The sequence below is a fragment of the Salmo salar genome, chromosome ssa06 (assembly GCF_905237065.1).
Source record: "Salmo salar chromosome ssa06, Ssal_v3.1, whole genome shotgun sequence".
In the NCBI taxonomy this organism is placed as follows: Eukaryota; Metazoa; Chordata; class Actinopteri; order Salmoniformes; family Salmonidae; genus Salmo; species Salmo salar.
In genome coordinates this window covers 3,841,712-3,854,899 of record NC_059447.1, presented here as the reverse complement: position 1 = coordinate 3,854,899, position 13,188 = coordinate 3,841,712, and positions in this window count along the sequence as shown.

The window sequence follows — 13,188 nt, the reverse complement described above, 5'->3', positions numbered from 1 at the left end:
GAATAATGTTGGTAAGGTGTGTTATAACAGTGAATAATGTAGGTAAGGTGTCTTATCAACAACAGTGAATAACGTAGGTAAGGTGTGTTATAACAGTGAATAATGTAGGTAAGGTGTGTTATCTACAACAGTGAATAATGTAGGTAAGGTGTGTAAACAACAACAGTTAATAATGTAGGTAAGGTGTGTAATCAACAACAGTGAATAATGTAGGTAAGGTGTGTTAACAACAGCAGTGAATAATGTAGGTAAGGTGTATTAACAACAACAGTGAATAATGTAGGTAAGGTGTGTTAACAACAACAGTGAATAATGTAGGTAAGGTGTGTTATCAACAACAGTGAATAATGTAGGTAAGGTGTGTTATAACAGTGAAAAATGTTGGTAAGGTGTGTTTTCAACAACAATGAATAATGTTGTTAAGGTGTGTTATAACAGTGAATAATGTTGGTAAGGTGTGTTAACAACAACAGTGAATAATATTGGTAAGGTGTGTTATCAACAACAGTGAATAATGTTGGTAAGGTGTGTTATCAACAACAGTGAATAATGTTGTTAGGGTGTGTTATAACAGTGAATAATGTTGGTACGGTTTGTTAATAACAACAGTGAATAATGTAGGTATGGTGTGTTATAACAGTGAATAATGTTGGTAAGGTGTGTTAACAACAACAGTGAATAATGTTGGTAAGGTGTATTATCAACAACTGTGAATAATGTTGGTAAGGTGTGTTCGCAACAACAGTGAATAATGTAGGTAAGGTGTGTTATGAAATTGAATAATGTTGGTAAGGTGTGTTAACAACATCAGTGAATAATGTTGGTAAGTTGTGTAATAACAGTGAATAATGATGGTAAGGTGTGTCATCAACAACAGTGAATAATGTAGGTAAGGTGTGTTATAAACAACAGTGAATAATGTAGGTAAGGTGTGTTAACAACAACAGTTAATAATGTTGTTAAGGTGTGTTATAACAGTGAATAATGTTGGTAAGGTGTATTATCAACAACAGTGAATAATGTTGGTAAGGTGTGTTATAACAGTGAATAATGTTGGTAAGGTGTGTTAACAACAACAGTGAATAATGTTGGTAAGGTGTATTATCAACAATAGTGAATAATGTTGGTAAGGTGTGTTATCAACAACAGTGAATAATGTTGGTAAGGTGTGTTATAACAGTGAATAATGTAGGTAAGGTGTGTTATCAACAACAGAGAATAATGTAGGTAAGGTGTGTTATCAACAACAGTGAATAATGTAGGTAAGGTCTGTTAACAACAACAGTGAATATTGTAGGTAAGGTGTGTTATAACAGTGGATAATGTAGGTAAGGTGTGTTATCAACAACAGTGAATAATGTAGGTAAGGTGTGTTATAACAGTGAATAATGTTGGTTAAGGTGTGTTACAACAGTGAATAATGTTGGTAATGTGTGTTATCAACAGTGAACAATGTTGTTAAGGTGTGTTATAACAGTGAATAATGTTGGTACGGTTTGCTATCATCAACAGTGAATAATGTAGGTAAGGTGTGTTATAACAGTAAATAATGTTGGTAAGGTGTGTTAACAACAACAGTGAATAATGTTGGTAAGGTGTATTATCAACAACAGTGAATAATGTTGGTAAGGTGTGTTCGCAACAACAGTGAATAATGTAGGTAAGGTGTGTTATAACAGTGAATAATGTTGGTAAGGTGTGTTAACAACAACAGTGAATAATGTAGGTAAGGTGTGTTATCAACAACAGTGAATAATGTAGGTAAGGTGTGTTATAACAGTGAATAATGTAGTTAAGGTGTGTTATAACAGTGAATAATGTTGGTAAGGTGTGTTATAACAGTGAATAATGTTGGTAAGGTGTGTTATCATCAACAGTGAATAATGTAGGTAAGGTGTGTTATAACAGTGAATAATGTAGGTAAGGTGTGTTAACAACAACAGTGAATAATGTAGGTAAGGTGTGTTATAAAAGTGAATAATGTTGGTAAGGTGTCTTAACAACAACATTGAATAATGTAGTTAAGGTGTGTTATAAACAACAGTGAATAATGTTGGTAAAGTGTGTTATAACAGTGAATAATGTAGGTAAGGTGTGTCATCAACAACAGTGAATAATGTAGGTAAGGTGTGTTAACCTCCCTACACTGGCTTCCTGTTAAGGCAAGGGCTGATTTCAAGGTTTTACTGCTAACCTACAAAGCATTACATGGGCTTGCTCCTACCTATCTTTCCGATTTGGTCCTGCCGTACATACCTACACGTACGCTACGGTCACAAGACGCAGGCCTCCTAATTGTCCCTAGAATTTCTAAGCAAACGGCTGGAGGTAGGGCTTTCTCCTATAGAGCTCCATTTTTATGGAATGGTCTGCCTACCAATGTGAGAGACGCAGACTCAGTCTCAACCTTTAAGTCTTTACTGAAGACTTATCTCTTCAGTAGGTCCTATGATTAAGTATAGTCTGGCCCAGGAGTGTGAAGGTGAACGGAAAGGCTGGAGCAACGAACCGCCCTTGCTGTCTCTGCCTTGCCGGTTCCCCTCTTTCCACTGGGATTCTCTGCCTCTAACCCTTTTACAGAGGCTGAGTCACTGGCCTACTGGTGTTCTTCCATGCCGTCCATGGGAGGGGTGCGTCACTTGAGTGGGTTGAGTCACTGACGTGGTCTTCCTGTCTGGGTTGGCGCCCCCCCTTGGGTTGTGCCATGGCGGAGATCGTTGTGGGCTATACTCGGCCTTGTCTTAGGACGGTAAGTTGGTGGTTGGAGACATCCCTCTAGTGGTGTGGGGGCTGTGCTTTGGCAAAGTGGGTGGGGTTATATCCTGCCTGTTTGGCCCTGTCCGGGGTATCATCGGATGGGGCCACAGTGTCTTCTGATCCCTCCTGTCTCAGCCTCCAGTATTTATGCTGCAGTAGTTTATGTGTCGGGGGGCTAGGGTCAGTCTGTTACATCTGGAGTATTTCTCTTGTCTTATCCGGTGTCCTGTGTGTATTTAAATATGCTCTCTCTAATTCTCTCTTTCTCTCTTTCTGTCTTTCTCTCGGAGGACCTGAGCCCTAGGACCATGCCTCAGGACTACCTGGTATGATGACTCCTTGCTGTCCCCAGTCCACCTGGCCGTGCTGCTGCTCCAGTTTCAACTGTTCTGCCTGCGGCTATGGAACCCTGACCTGTTCACCGGACGTGCTTGTTGCACCCTCGACAACTACTATGATTATTATTATTTGACCATGCTGGTCATTTATGAACATTTTAACATTTTAACATTTTGACCATGTTCTGTTTTAATATCCACCCTGCACAGCCAGAAGAGGACTGGCCACCCCTCATAGCCTGGTTCCTCTCTAGGTTTCTTCCTAGGTTTTTGGCCTTTCTAGGGAGTTTTCCTAGGGAGTTTTTCCTAGCCACCGTGCTTCTTTCACATGCTTTGCTTGCTGTTTGGGGTTTTAGGCTGGGTTTCTGTACAGCACTTTGAGAATATCAGCTGATGTACGAAGGGCTATATAAAAATAAATTTGATTTGATTTGATTTGATTTGATTTAACAACAGTGAATAATGTAGGTAAGGTGTGTTAACAACAGCAGTGAATAATGTAGCTAATGTGTGTTATCAACAACAGTGAATAATGTAGGTAAGGTGTGTTATCAACAACAGTGAATAATGTAGGTAAGGTGTGTTAACAACAACATTTAATAATGTAGGTAAGGTGTGTTATGAACAACAGTGAAAAATGTAGGTAAGGTGTGTTATCTACAACAGTGAATAATGTAGGTAAGGTGTGTTATATCAGTGAATAATGTAGGTAAGGTGTGTTAACAACAACAGTTAATAATGTAGGTAAGGTGTGTTATCAACATCAGTGAATAATGTAGGTAAGGTGTGTTAAAAACAGCAGTGAATAATGTAGGTAAAGTGTGTTATCAACAACAGTGAATAATGTAGGTACGATGTGTTATCAACAACAGGTGTTATAACAGTGGATAATGTAGGTAAGGTGTGTTATCAACAACAGTGAATAATGTAGGTAAGGTGTGTTATAACAGTGAATAATGTTGGTAAGTGTGTTACAACAGTGAATAATGTTGGTAATGTGTGTTATCAACAGTGAACAATGTAGTTAAGGTGTGTTATAACAGTGAATAATGTTGGTACGGTGTGTTATCAACAACAGTGAATAATGTAGGTAAGGTGTGTTATCAACAGTGAATAATGTAGGTAAGGTGTGTTAACAACAACAGTGAATAATGTAGGTAAGGTGTGTTATCAACAACAGTGAATAATGTAGGTAAGGTGTGTTAACAACAACAGTGAATAATGTTGGTAAGGTGTGTTATCAACAACAGTGAATAATGTTGGTAAGGTGTGTTATAGCAACAACAGTGAATAATGTAGGTAAGGTGTGTTATACAACAGTGAATAATGTAGGTAAGGTGTGTTATCAACAACAGTGAATAATGTAGGTAAGGTGTGTTATAACAGTGAATAATGTAGGTAAGGTGTGTTAACAACAGCAGTGAATAATGTAGGTAAGGTGTGTTATCAACAACAGTGAATAATGTAGGTAAGGTGTGTTATCAACAACAGTGAATAATGTAGGTAAGGTGTGTTAACAACAACAGTTAATAATGTAGGTAAGGTGTGTTATAACAGTGAATAATGTTGGTAAGGTGTGTTATCATCAACAGTGAATAATGTAGGTAAGGTGTGTTATAACAGTGGATAATGTAGGTAAGGTGTGTTATCAACAACAGTGAATAATGTAGGTAAGGTGTTTTATAACAGTGAATAATGTTGGTTAAGGTGTGTTACAACAGTGAATAATGTTGGTAATGTGTGTTATCAACATTGAACAATGTTGTTAAGGTGTGTTATAACAGTGAATAATGTTGGTACGGTTTGTTATCATCAACAGTGAATAATGTAGGTAAGGTGTGTTATAACAGTGAATAATGTAGGTAAGGTGTGTTATCAACAACAGTGAATAATGTAGGTAAGGTGTGTTATCAACAGTGAATAATGTTGGTAAGGTGTGTTAACAACAACAGTGAATAATGTTGGTAAGGTGTATTATCAACAACAGTGAATAATATTGGTAAGGTGTGTTCGCAACAACAGTGAATAATGTAGGTAAGGTGTGTTATAACAGTGAATAATGTTGGGTAAGGTGTGTTAACCAACAACAGTGAATAATGTTGGTAAGGTGTGCAATAACAGTGAATAATGATGGTAAGGTGTTATCAACAACAGTGAATAATGTAGGTAAGGTGTGTTATCAACAACAGTGAATAATGTTGGTAAGGTGTGTTAACAACAACAGTGAATAATGTTGTTAAGGTGTGTTATAACAGTGAATAATGTTGGTAAGGTGTGTTATCAACAACAGTGAATAATGTTGGTAAGGTGTGTTATAACAGTGAATAATGTAGGTAAGGTGTGTTATCAACAACAGTGAATAATGTAGGTAAGGTGTGTTATCAACAACAGTGAATAATGTAGGTAAGGTCTGTTAACAACAACAGTGAATATTGTAGGTAAGGTGTGTCATAACAGTGAATAATGTAGGTAAGGTGTGTTATCAACAACAGTGAATAATGTTGGTAAGGTGTGTTATAACAGTGAATAATGTTGGTTAAGGTGTGTTAACAACAACAGTGAATAATGTTGGTAATGTGTGTTATCAACAGTGAATAATGTTGGTAAGGTGTGTTATAACAGTGAATAATGTTGGTAAGGTGTGCTATCAACAACAGTGAATAATGTAGGTAAGGTGTGTTATAACAGTGAATAAAGTAGGTAAGGTGTGTTAACAACAACAGTGAATAATGTAGGTAAGGTGTGTTATAACAGTGAATAATGTTGGTAAGGTGTGTTAACAACAACAGTGAATAATGTTGGTAAGGTGTGTTCGCAACAACAGTGAATAATGTTGGTAAGGTGTGTTCCAACAACAGTGAATAATGTAGGTAAGGTGTGTTATAACAGTGAATAATGTTGGTAAGGTGTGTTAACAACATCAGTGAATAATGTTGGTAAGTTGTGTTTTAACAGTGAATAATGATGGTAAGGTGTGTCATCAACAACAGTGAATAATGTAGGTAAGGTGTGTTATCAACAACAGTGAATAATGTAGGTAAGGTGTGTTGATAACAGTGAATAATGTAGGTAAGGTGTGTTATAACAGTGAATAATGGTAAGGTGTGTTATCAACAACAGTGAATAATGTAGGTAAGGTGTGTTATAACAGTGAATAATGTAGGTAAGGTGTGTTAACAACAACAGTGAATAATGTAGGTAAGGTGTGTTATAACAGTGAATAATGTTGGTAAGTTGTGTTAACAACAACATTGAATAATGTAGGTAAGGTGTGTTATCAACTACAGTGAATAATGTTGGTAAGGTGTGTTATAACAGTGAATAATGTAGGTAAGGTGTGTTATCAACAACAGAGAATAATGTAGGTAAGGTGTGTTATCAACAACAGTGAATAATGTAGGTAAGGTCTGTTAACAACAACAGTGAATAATGTAGGTAAGGTGTGTTATAACAGTGAATAATGTAGGTAAGGTGTGTTATCAACAACAGTGAATAATGTAGGTAATGTGTGTTATCAACAGTAAACAATAATGTAGGTAAGGTGTGTTATAACAGTGAATAATGTTGGTAGGTGTGTTATCAACAACAGTGAATAATGTAGTAAGGTAGGTGTGTTATCAACAACAGTGAATAATGTAGGTAAGGTGTGCTATCAACAACAGTGAATAATGTAGGTAAGGTGTGTTATCAACAACAGTGAATAATGTAGGTAAGGTGTGTTATGAACAACAGTGAATAATGTAGGTAAGGTGTGTTATCTACAACAGTGAATAATGTAGGTAAGGTGTGTTATATCAGTGAATAATGGTAGGTGTGTGTTACAACAACAGTGAATAATGTAGGTAAGGTGTGTTATCAACATCAGTGAATAATGTTGGTAAGGTGTGTTATCAACAACAGTGAATAATGTAGGTAAGGTGTGTTAACAACAACAGTGAATAATGTAGGTAAGGCCTGTTAACAACAACAGTGAATATTGTAGGTAAGGTGTGTCATAACAGTGGATAATGTAGGTAAGGTGTGTTATCAACAACAGTGAATAATGTAGTTAAGGTGTGTTATAACAGTGAATAATGTGGGTAAGGTGTGTTATCAACAACAGTGAATAATGTTGGTAAGGTGTGTTATCAACAGTGAATAATGTTGGTAAGGTGTGTTAACAACAGCAGTGAATAATGTAGGTAAGGTGTGTTATCAACAACAGTGAATAATGTAGGTAAGGTGTGTTATCAACAACAGTGAATAATGTAGGTGAGGTGTGTTAACAACAACAGTTAATAATGTAGGTAAGGTGTGTTATAACAGTGAATAATGTTGGTAAGGTGTGTTATCATCAACAGTGAATAATGTAGGTAAGGTGTGTTAACAACAACAGTGAATAATGTTGGTAAGGTGTGTTATAACAGTGAATAATGTTGGTAAGGTGTGTTATCAACAACAGTGAATAATGTTGGTAAGGTGTGTTATAACAGTGAATAATGTAGGTAAGGTGTGTTATCAACAACAGAGAATAATGTAGGTAAGGTGTGTTATCAACAACAGTGAATAATGTAGGTAAGGTCTGTTAACAACAACAGTGAATATTGTAGGTAAGGTGTGTTATAACAGTGGATAATGTAGGTAAGGTGTGTTATCAACAACAGTGAATAATGTAGGTAAGGTGTGTTATAACAGTGAATAATGTTGGTTAAGGTGTGTTACAACAGTGAATAATGTTGGTAATGTGTGTTATCAACAGTGAACAATGTTGTTAAGGTGTGTTATAACAGTGAATAATGTTGTGTACGGTTTGCTATCATCAACAGTGAATAATGTAGGTAAGGTGTGTTATAACAGTGAATAATGTAGGTAAGGTGTGTTAACAACAACAGTGAATAATGTAGGTAAGGTGTGTTATAACAGTGAATAATGTTGGTAAGGTGTGTTAACAACAACAGTGAATAATGTTGGTAAGGTGTATTATCAACAACAGTGAATAATGTTGGTAAGGTGTGTTCGCAACAACAGTGAATAATGTAGGTAAGGTGTGTTATAACAGTGAATAATGTTGGTAAGGTGTGTTAACAACATCAGTGAATAATGTTGGTAAGTTGTGTAATAACAGTGAATAATGATGGTAAGGTGTGTTATCAACAACAGTGAATAATGTAGGTAAGGTGTGTTATCAACAACAGTGAATAATGTAGGTAAAGGTGTGTTATAACAGTGAATAATGTAGGTAAGGTGTGTTATCACCAACAGTGAATAATGTAGGTAAGGTGTGTTATAACAAAGTGAATAATGTAGGTAAGGTGTGTTATCAACAACAGTGAGTAATGTAGGTAAGGTGTGTTATAACAGTGAATAATGTTGGTAAGGTGTGTTATCAACAACAGTGAATAATGTTGGTAAGGTGTGTTATTAACACAGTGAATAATGTTGGTAAGGTGTGTTATAACAGTGAATAATGTAGGTAAGGTGTCTTATCAACAACAGTGAATAATGTAGGTAAGGTGTGTTATAACAGTGAATAATGTAGGTAAGGTGAGTTATCAACAACAGTGAATAATGTAGGTAAGGTGTGTTATCAACAACAGTGAATAATGTAGGTAAGGTGTGTTATCAACAACAGTGAATAATGTAGGTAAGGTGTGTTAACAACAGTCAGTGAATAATGTAGGTAAGGTGTATTAACAACAACAGTGAATAATGTAGGTAAGATGTGTTAACAACAACAGTAAATAATGTAGGTAAGGTGTGTTATAACAGTGAAAAATGTTGGTAAGGTGTGTTTTCAACAACAATGAATAATGTTGTTAAGGTGTGTTATAACAGTGAATAATGTTGGTAAGGTGTGTTAACAACAACAGTGAATAATGTTGGTAAGGTGTGTTATCAACAACAGTGAATAATGTTGGTAAGGTGTGTTATCAACAACAGTGAATAATGTTGGTAAGGTGTGTTATAACAGTGAATAATGTAGCTAAGGTGTGTTATCAACAACAGTGAATAATGTAGGTAAGGTGTGTTATCAACAACAGTGAATAATGTAGGTAAGGTGTGTTAACAACAACAGTTAATAATGTTGTTAAGGTGTGTTATAACAGTGAATAATGTTGGTAAGGTGTGTTATCAACAACAGTGAATAATGTTGGTAAGGTGTGTTATAACAGTGAATAATGTTGGTAAGGTGTGTTAACAACAACAGTGAATAATGTTGGTAAGGTGTATTATCAACAATAGTGAATAATGTTGGTAAGGTGTGTTATCAACAACAGTGAATAATGTTGGTAAGGTGTGTTATAACAGTGAATAATGTAGGTAAGGTGTGTTATCAACAACAGAGAATAATGTAGGTAAGGTGTGTTATCAACAACAGTGAATAATGTAGGTAAGGTGTGTTAACAACAACAGTGAATAATGTAGGTAAGGTGTGTTATAACAGTGGATAATGTAGGTAAGGTGTGTTATCAACAACAGTGAATAATGTAGGTAAGGTGTGTTATAACAGTGAATAATGTTGGTAAGGTGTGTTATCAACAACAGTGAATAATGTAGGTAAGGTGTGTTATCAACAACAGTGAATAATGTAGGTAAGGTGTGTTATAACAGTGAATAATGTTGGTAAGGTGTGTTAACAACAACAGTTAATAATGTTGTTAAGGTGTGTTATAACAGTGAATAATGTTGGTAAGGTGTGTTATCAACAACAGTGAATAATGTGGGTAAGGTGTGTTATAACAGTGAATAATGTTGGTAAGGTGTGTTAACAACAACAGTGAATAATGTTGGTAAGGTGTGTTATCAACAGTGAATAATGTTGGTAAGTTGTGTTATCAACAACAGTGAATAATGTTGGTAAGGTGTGTTATAACAGTGAATAATGTAGGTAAGGTGTGTTATCAACAACAGAGAATAATGTAGGTAAGGTGTGTTATCAACAACAGTGAATAATGTAGGTAAGGTCTGTTAACAACAACAGTGAATATATAGGTAAGGTGTGTTATAACAGTGGATAATGTAGGTAAGGTGTGTTATCAACAACAGTGAATAATGTAGGTAAGGTGTGTTATAACAGTGAATAATGTTGGTTAAGGTGTGTTACAACAGTGAATAATGTTGGTAATGTGGTTATCAACAGTGAACAATGTTGTTAAGGTGTGTTATAACAGTGAATAATGTTGGTACGGTTTGCTATCATCAACAGTGAATAATGTAGGTAAGGTGTGTTATAACAGTGAATAATGTAGGTAAGGTGTGTTAACAACAACAGTGAATAATGTAGGTAAGGTGTGTTATAACAGTGAATAATGTTGGTAAGGTGTGTTAACAACAACAGTGAATAATGTTGGTAAGGTGTATCAACAACAGTGAATAATGTTGGTAATGTGTGTTCGCAACAACAGTGAATAATGTAGGTAAGGTGTGTTATAACAGTGAATAATGTTGGTAAGGTGTGTTAACAACATCAGTGAATAATGTTGGTAAGTTGTGTAATAACAGTGAATAATGATGGTAAGGTGTGTCATCAACAACAGTGAATAATGTAGGTAAGGTGTGTTATCAACAACAGTGAATAATGTAGGTAAGGTGTGTTATAACAGTGAATAATGTAGGTTAAGGTGTGCTATACAACAGTGAATAACGTGGTAAGGTGTGTTATAACAATGAATAATGTTGGTAAGTTGTGTTATCATCAACAGTGAGTAATGTAGGTAAGGTGTGTTATAACAGTGAATAATGTTGGTAAGGTGTGTTATCAACAACAGTGAATAATGTTGGTAAGGTGTGTTATTAAAGTGAATAATGTTGGTAAGGTGTGTTATAACAGCGAATAATGTAGGTAAGGTGTCTTATAAACAACAGTGAATAATGTAGGTAAGGTGTGTTATAACAGTGAATAATGTAGGTAAGGTGTGTTATCAACAACAGTGAATAATGTAGGTAAGGTGTGTAAACAACAACAGTGAATAATGTAGGTAAGGTGTGTTATCAACAACAGTGAATAATGTAGGTAAGGTGTGTTAACAACAACAGTGAATAATGTAGGTAAGGTGTGTTAACAACAACAGTGAATAATGTAGGTAAGGTGTGTTAACAACAACAGTGAATAATGTAGGTAAGGTGTGTTATAACAGTGAAAAATGTTGGTAAGGTGTGTTTTCAACAACAATGAATAATGTAGTTAAGGTGTGTTATAACAGTGAATAATGTAGGTAAGGTGTGTTAACAACAACAGTGAATAATGTTGGTAAGGTGTGTTATCAACAACAGTGAATAATGTTGGTAAGGTGTGTTATCAACAACAGTGAATAATGTAGGTAAGGTGTGTTATAACAGTGAATAATGTAGGTAAGGTGTGTTATCAACAACAGTGAATATTGTAGGTAAGGTGTGTTATCAACAACAGTGAATAATGTAGGTAAGGTGTGTTAACAACAACAGTGAATAATGTGGTTAGGTGTGTTATAACAGTGAATAATGTAGGTAAGGTGTGTTATCAACAACAGTGAATAATGTTGGTAAGGTGTGTTATAACAGTGAATAATGTTGGTAATGTGTGTTAACAACAACAGTGAATAATGTTGGTAAGGTGTATTATCAACAATAGTGTATAATGTTGGTAAGGTGTGTTATCAACAACAGTGAATAATGTTGTTAAGGTGTGGTATAACAGTGAATAAAGGAGGTAAGGTGTGTTATCAACAACAGAGAATAATGTAGGTAAGGTGTGTTATCAACAACAGTGAATAATGTAGGTAAGGTCTGTTAACAACAACAGTGAATATTGTAGGTAAGGTGTGTTATAACAGTGGATAATGTAGGTAAGGTGTGTTATCAACAACAGTGAATAATGTAGGTAATGTGTGTTATCAACAGTGAACAATATTGTTAAGGTGTGTTATAACAGTGAATAATGTTGGTACGGTTTGTTATCATCAACAGTGAATAATGTAGGTAAGGTGTGTTATAACAGTGAATAATGTAGGTAAGGTGTGATATAACAGTGAATAATGTTGGTAAGGTGTGTTAACAACAACAGTGAATAATGTTGGTAAGGTGTATTGTCAACAACAGTGAATAATGTTGGTAAGGTGTGTTCGCAACAACAGTGAATAATGTAGGTAAGGTGTGTTATAACAGTGAATAATGTTGGTAAGGTGTGTTAACAACAAAAGTGAATAATGTTGGTAAGGTGTATTATCAACAACAGTGAATAATGTTGGTAAGGTGTGTTCGCAACAACAGTGAATAATGTAGGTAAGGTGTGTTATAACAGTGAATAATGTTGGTAAGGTCTGTTAACAACAACAGTGAATATTGTAGGTAAGGTGTGTCATAACAGTGAATAATGTTGGTTAAGGTGTGTTATAACAGTGAATAATGTTGGTACGGTTTGCTATCATCAACAGTGAATAATGTAGGTAAGGTGTGTTATAACAGTGAATAATGTAGGTAATGTGTGTTAACAACAACAGTGAATAATGTAGGTAAGGTGTGTTATAACAGTGAATAATGTTGGTAAGGTGTGTTAACAACAACAGTGAATAATGTAGGTAAGGTGTGTTATAACAGTGAATAATGTTGGTAAGGTGTGTTAACAACAACAGTGAATAATGTTGGTAAGGTGTATTATCAACAACAGTGAATAATGTTGGTAAGGTGTGTTATAACAGTGAATTATGTAGGTAAGGTGTGTTATCAACAACAGAGAATAATGTAGGTAAGGTGTGTTATCAACAACAATGAATAACGTAGGTAAGGTGTGTTAACAACATCAGTGAATAATGTTGGTAAGTTGTGTTATAACAGTGAATAATGATGGTAACGTGTGTCATCAACAACAGTGAATAATGTAAGTAAGGTGTGTTATCAACAACAGTGAATAATGTTGGTAAGGTGTGTTATAACAGTGAATAATGTAGCTAAGGTGTGTTATCAACAACAGTGAATAATGTAGGTAAGGTGTGTTATCAACAACAGTGAATAATGTAGGTAAGGTCTGTTCACAACAACAGTGAATATTGTAGGTAAGGTGTGTTATAACAGTGGATAATGTAGATAAGGTGTGTTATCAACAACAGTGAATAATGTAGGTAAGTTGTGTTATAAC